Genomic DNA, 7,610 nt, shown 5'->3' on the forward strand with positions numbered 1-7,610 from the left:
AGGTGAAACTAATCCTTGACCATAGTTGACAGGCTAACTGATCCTAGAGGAGACTCATTTATAAACAAATAAGATTCAATCAAAATTTCTCATCTGAAAATCCAAATAATAGGGGAAAGTTTCAGTAATTGGAAGAGGAGCTATCATTGGAAAGAAGTGGAGCTAAAACATCAGAATATAGACTTGAAGCTGATAGCTGTTGAAAGCCCATTAAGAGAGAAGAGGAGCAGCAGACATGAAAAGAAAGGAGAAGAGTGACTATAGTTTACTGTAGCAACTTATCACAGGCTTCTCAGGCATGCCAGCCCACAGTCAGGCTGGGCATGGCTGGGAGCTTCTGCAGAGCTTTTCTCCCCTATAGGCCTAGTGATCCCTTAAACTGGTGGAACCTCACCTTGGGGTCTGCCCATCTTGGAGCTTGTTAGAAATGGAGAAGTTCAGGCTCCACCCGAGGCAGAATTCTCAACCAGATTCCAAGTGATTCTGAGTCACATTAAAGTTTGAGAAGCACTGATACAGGCCACTTCTAATTCTGGCACTTAAACTTCCTGTACAAAATTCAGTCCTCCAGCTGTCTCTTCTCCACTGCAGTGACCTCAGAGCCCAAAAATTTCAGGTCACAAAGCTACAAAACAGAGGTCAAAAGCACAACATAAGTTTAAAAAAAAAAATCTGACTTAAGGCACCAAGATTTGGGAGACTGCCTCTTGCAGCAACTACTCCTAATGACCCTAATTTTCAGTAAGATATCCGGGCTAGCTTGGGTAGATTTGTTTTTTGCAACCAAAACTTTCCCCACAACAGTGGTTCTCAAACAAGAGTGCATCAGAATTACCTGAAGGGCTGCTTAAAACAAATTGCCAGGGCTCACCCCCTAGGTTTTTTAGTTAGAAGGGCAAGGGTGAAGCAAAATAATTTGCATTTCTGACAAGTTCCCCCAACAGTGCTGATGCTTGTTGACCCTGAGATCACATTTTGAGAGCCACTAGTTTACAATTCCACTGTTAGAAGCTCTCCATTGCTATACAGTTCAATTCAGACAGGAGCCTGCAAACTATCACCCATGGGCCAAATCTGACCCACTGATAGTTTTCACAAATAAAGCTTTATTGGAACTTTGGAACATAGCCATCTCTTAGCATCTATGGCTGCTTCATGACAAAGGCAGAGTTGAATCACTGCAATAGAAACCATATGGCCTACTGCTATGGACTGAATGTTTGTACATTAGTTTAGGGCTAATCCACTAAACTGGTTGGGTGGCACTTATAATACTCTCTATACAAACTTATATGTTGATATAATCACCAAAGTCGTGGTATTAGGAGGCGAGGCCTTTGGGCGATCTTTTGGTCATGAGAGTGGAGCCCTCATGAATGGAATTAGTGCAATTATAATACCACTTGTAAAAATCTCACAGAGCTTCCTTACCCCTTCTGCCATATCAGAACACAGAAGACAGCTGTCTATGAACCAGCAAGCAGGTTCTCACCAGACACCGAATCTACTGATTCCTTAGTCTTGCATTTCTAGGAGCCTCCCAAACTGAGAAATCTGTTTATAAGCTACTCAATCTGTCATATTTTGTTATAGCAGCCCAAATGGACTGACATCCACAAACCTAAAGTGTTGACTGCCCGGCCCTTTTACTGAAAAGACTACTGACATCAATATAGATCACAGTGAAACTGTTTTTCTTATATTAATATTATCCTGCAACTGCAGAATATTGATTTACTTGAGTATACTCATTTATCATTCTCTACTTCTACCATGCCATTTTCCACTTTAACAACAACCGCAAGAAAATTCTTTGAGAACTGGTATTTGCTATTACTATTAGTTCCTAAGAGTGGTTTTTGGGCTTCCCAGGTGGCGCAGTGGTAAAGAATCTATCTGCCAAATGTAGGAGATGTAAGAGATGCGGGCTCAATCCCTGAATCAGGAAGATCCCCTGGAGGAGGAAAGGGCAACCCACTCTAGTATTCTTGCCTGGAAAATTCCATAGACAGAGGAGCCTGGTGGGCTACAGTCCATGGGTCGCAAAGAGTCTGATATGACTGGGCAACAGAGCACACATATGAGCATTTGTTATCAAGTTTCTTCAATATGGAACCAAAAGATTCTGGGGAAGCAATAGGATTTTCAAAGAGCTTCTTGTGTGAAAGTTAGGAAAGTCAGGGTTGTTTTTAGTAGATCTGGAAGAATGTGAGGTGGAAGGGGTGCTGCACGAATGAAAACCAGGTTTTTTCCAATGCTATGAACACTCTCATGGTTACCTCTTGATTACCTACATGCCTGAGTTACAAATAAAAATGGGCCTCTGTCTTTCATCATTCTAGGGTCAACTTAGTTTATTAAAATTAAACAGCCTGTCGTCTTCCAGAATGACACATAAGCCTATAATATATGCTCTTTCTACCCACTTCAAAGGCCCTATGACCCATTAAAAAAAAAGCAAACCCTTAAATGTGCCAACCCACACACACAAAGGTACTGTCTCTTTTTTAAAAAACTATTCTTTCAGGCTTGTGCCTTTTAAAATAGTAGTGTCTGCAGAAATGTCACATCAAAAGAAACTGCCAGAGGTAGAAGTACTTAACTGAAACTGCTTTTATTAGTATATTGGAAGAAATCTGCTGGCCTAAGAAAGGAAAAAGGACTGATACTGAATAAAAATATCATGGTGCCAAAGGGAGATTTTTATATTAAAAAAAAAAAAATCCCACCTCATATTTTAAAATCTAAATGAGAAGATTCTCTGACTATAACCAGTTTCTTTTTGTTTTTAAAAATAATAGCCATTTTGAATCTGCCCCAGAATTCTGATCCCTAAATGAAGCTTAGAGCTAACCCCTTAAGTTAGTTAGCCGGCACATATACTAGTCTCTAAAATCAGTGTCTACTACACAGCTGTCAACCATGTCAATCTCCCTCATACCCCTTTCAGAGCTACTCACACCAGAGCTCTTAGTAGGCACTGTACCCCAACTTGTCTCTGGTCTATGCACAGACTCATCCCTTTATTTGCAAAGCCTTAAATCCAATGTTTTGATTAATCCTCATTTTACTACCTTATGACTCACCATGTGCCAGGATTTTAATGATCCATATCCTCCTCCCTTACCTACCACCTCAGGAAGACTCCTAACCCTCACCCCCTCCAAAGTGCCCCCAACTTTTTAGGAAGTTCACAAAGGGGTGCCTCACATGCCCATAGAATGGGCATCCAGTTTCATCCTTTACCTAGTGTCTGCCATGTTTTCTCAGGCTCTGGCTCCCTGTGTCTAGGGCTTGAGAGCAGTCCCCACTGCAGGTGATGCCAATTGTATGAATGCCAAAGTTCTAGCCAAGGATACTGTTGCTGAACCTGCTAAAATGGGAAAGACAGGGATGCTGGCTTCCCTTAAATGCTCCTCTTCCTCTAACTCTACACCACACTTTGTCATGTGGCACCAAAGAAAACATCTGTCATCTTCCTGGCATACTATGTGCACACTCAGTCACTCAATTGTGTCCGACTCTTTGAGACCCCTTACTGTAGCCCATCAGGCTCCCGTGTCCATGAGATTTCCCAGGCAAGAATACTGGAGTGGGTTGCAATTTCCTCCTCCAGGGGATCTTCCCAAGCCAGGAAGATTGAATCCCCATGTCCCGTGTCTCCTGCGTCGCAGGCAGATTCTTTACCGCCAAGCCATCAGGGAAGCCTCCATCTTCCTGGAGCAAGTCCCCAAACAAGAACTCACACGTCTTTCTCCAACAATATGCAACAGTTCTTCCTCCTCAGGACAGTCTAAAATCTAGTCATTTAAAAACATATATCCTCAAGTTCCCATTTTACTGGTTTCCCCACTCTCTCCCAGATCAAGGCCAAACATATCTTTTTTTCATGGCTCCTCCATAGTTATATTTCAGGTTTTCAAATTCAAAATTTTACAGATTTTCAAATTGTAAGCCAAACTTTCCTTTCTTGTCTCTGACAGCCTCACACTGACACATTACGCCAAAAGACCCTTTTCCTACCAGTACCAAGAAGGAAAATTAGGGAAATGGAAACAGGAAATCCCTCACATCATGTGTATGTTTGTCAAACTAAAAGGTTCTGCACCAAAAATGAATTAAAATCTCCATCTTTCTAGAAGACAATAACCTGTAGTTTTAAAATGGCAACTTCCCCAGTTTTGAGGTTTCTACGATCTTAGGGCCAAGACTTAATCTCAGGTTCATCTCCAGGTACCAGAGGCATCCCCCACCCTCTTCAGACTCTATAAAAGCAGGTTTCCTCAACATTTGGCTAAGAATGGGCGCTCTGTCCTGAGATAATGACTCTGACCACAGGTAATAGTGAGATGCATTCAGTTTCGGGCAATGAAGACCCAAAATAATAGTGGCCTAAACAAGACAGAGATTGTATTCCCTTCTTTGTAAAATTCTGAAGTTTGGTAGTCTAGGGCTGGAACTGTTCTGGAAGTCCTCAGCAACTCATATGTTTCTGGGTCACTGTACCACCAACTCTAAAGTGTAGCCTTTGCACTCTTACTCCAAAATGACCCAAATTATAAGGAACTGGATGGAGGAAGGATGAAAAAACAGAAGGAGGCAAAAGCTGCATGCTACCTGTCACCTGAAGTTACTGAAGACTGCCATCCAACATTTTACTTGTGTATCTTTTTGTTCAGAACATGGTCATTCCTGGCTGCAACAGGCACTCTATTCTTTGTTCTAGGCAGACACATACCCAGCTACCAAATCTATTCAGGTGGGAGACCAGAAAGAGGATGGGTATCAGGGACAAATAGAAGTCCTTGTCATAGTGCGCTCCTGAAATCACTTTCTCTGTGCTAAAAATAAACCCGGAGTCACTTAAAATAGAATGCTTTGTAGTCCCTGTTTTTATAAAAAGTTGACCTACGAGTCCAAATTCTGCCACTCAGTGTAACTGTAGGTAAGTCGCTCAGCAGTTTCTTTCCCTTTCACCTTAAAAGATTGTTATTCTGAGGAATGAGTGGGAATAAACTGAGAAAATAAAAGTGAAACTAACCTTTGAAATGTGATATAAATAACTCAAGGCAAAGTAGGATTCAAGCAATAAATTATCTTTTGTATTCTTTAAACATATGGCTCTCATTCAAATTATCTCCATTCTTCATTTAGGTTTCTTAATGAAATGTAGCGGATAGATGTCAAGAGAGCAAAGGACCAGAAACAAAAGCATGTTGCTTTGATACCAAGTGATTCAGATAGAGTCATTTGTATACTGAGAAAGAAAAGGAAATTCTCTAGAAATTGCCAATATTTATGGAAACTCACACCATTAACCTGGTCTCTCAACTTTGTGCATGCATGCATGCTTAGTGGCTCAGTTGTGTCTGACTCCTTGCGACCCCATGGACTGTAGCCCCCACCAGGCTCCTCTGTCTATGGGGATTCTCCAGGCAAGAATCCTGAAGTGGGTTGCCATGCCCTCTTCCAGGGGATCTTCCCAACCCAGTGATGAACCTAGGTCTCCCACATGGCAGGCAGATTCTTCACTGTCTGAGCCACCAGGAAAGCCCAAGAATACTGGAGTGGGGAGCCATCCCTTCTCCAGGGGATCTTCCCGACCCAGGAATCGAACTGGGGTCTCCTGCACTGCCAGCAGATTCTTAACCAGCTGAGCTACCAGGAAAGCCTCTCTCAGCTTTCTACCTATATTTACTTGTTATTATTAGATATGGTATTAGATCTATCATACAGAAGTTATTATTCCTCAGACAAACACTAGGTTCTAGCAATCTGCCTTGCCAAGGAAGCTACCCTAGACATTTAGAAGAAATAGAGCAGCTATAAAATCAGCTGGTGTTTTTAAAATACTTTCCTAAAGGGTTTAGTTTTGCTGATATCGTTGTTATTTCTGTTGTTGTTTGTTGTTTGTTGTGATGGAGAGATGGACTGTCTGGAAAGCACCTAGGAATTCTGAACTACTTCAGAGAAGGAAATGAATAAAGGCAAAGGGAGTCTTGTTAGCGGTGACTTAGATAGATGCTGTGGTTTTGCCCCTCTCTGCTGGAGAAACAGAGCACGGGGGATGAGGGGGATGTTGTTGAAAGCTTTGGAAAAGCAAGGACAATTCTGAAAATCATGTTAGAACAGATTTCAGACTTCAGCTGTATGTTTTTATCCTCTTCCTTTGGTTTGGCATCATACAATGTCAAGCTGACTGCTATACCTTCTAGGTAACCTGATAAAATACTTCCTAGTCAGAAAAGACTGGGTTGTGTGTATGTTTGCTCAGTCATGTCTGACTCTGTGACCCCATGGAGCGTAGCCAACCAGATTCCTCTGTCCATGGAAATTTCCAGGCAAGAATACTGGATGGGTTGCGTTTCCTACTCCAGGGGATCTTCCCAACCCTGGGATCAAGTCTGTATCTCTTGGGCATCCTGCATCGGCAGGCGGATTCTTTACCACTGCACCACCTGGGAAACCCCAGGCTGCGTTATGGTGCACCAACAAAAGAACCTCAAATTCTCAATGATTTCACACAATAAAGGTTAATTTCTTTCCCATGCTACGGATCTAGGGTAAGTTAGAAGAGACTGTGCTCTACACATCTGTCCAAGGACACAGGCTGTCAGAGTCTCTAGTAACTTCTGGGTACATTACCAGGAAGAGAAAGCCTCTCTTGTACCCACAGAAAGGAGAGAGAGCACTGGAGAATCATCCAAGAGATTTTTACCACCTCAACCCACAAATAATACAATTCACTTCTGCTCATAGTCCACTGAATGGAATAGGTCACGTGGCCCCAAACTAAGTGAAAAGAAGCCAGATAATGTGAGCAAGTACATGGAATATTTGGCAGTTTTTCTACACCATGGTAATGGTTGAAATGCTTCCTGCCTCATTTATTCTTCATGCTTTCTATAAATGACAGGTTTTATTTTGAAGAACTTTCTTCTTTTGCAGAAGGTAAGACAATATCTTGGCCTTCCGATATGATTCCCTCTATGCACACACAGTGAAGGCATAAAAACTTATTCCAAAGGTCATGAAGGTACATGTATATTTAAGTCTGAAGTATGTTCCAATAAGAGTGGCTGATAGAACAATATAATAGGCAAAAGCACAGGCCCTAGACAACTTGGGTTTGAATTTCATTTCCCCCATTTACCAGCCACATGAAACTCTAATACTTTGGCTACCTGATGCAAAGAACTGACTCATTTGAAAAGACCCTGATGCTGGGAAAGAGTGAAGGTGGGAGAAGGGGACGACAGAGGATGAGATGGTTGGATGGCATCACCGACTCAATGGACATGAGTTTGAGTAAACTTTGGGAGTTGGTGATAGACAGGGAGGCCTGGCATGCTGCAGTCCATGGGGTTACAAAGAGTTGGACACCACTGAGAGACTGAACTGAACTGAACTTGGTAAAGATATTTGAACTTCTATGTCAAATAGTTTTCTCATCTCTAAAATAAAGATGATTATAGCACTTATTTTGTGGTTCCTGTAAAGATTAAATTAATTAAACTGGTATATATAAAGTATTTACCACAAAGCTTAGTACATGTTCAGTGAAAGTTAACTCATTGTTTAGTGTCCTGGCTTTTTATTTCATCGATTCA

Source organism: Odocoileus virginianus, chromosome 10 (assembly GCF_023699985.2).
Source record: "Odocoileus virginianus isolate 20LAN1187 ecotype Illinois chromosome 10, Ovbor_1.2, whole genome shotgun sequence".
Lineage (NCBI taxonomy): Eukaryota > Metazoa > Chordata > Mammalia > Artiodactyla > Cervidae > Odocoileus > Odocoileus virginianus.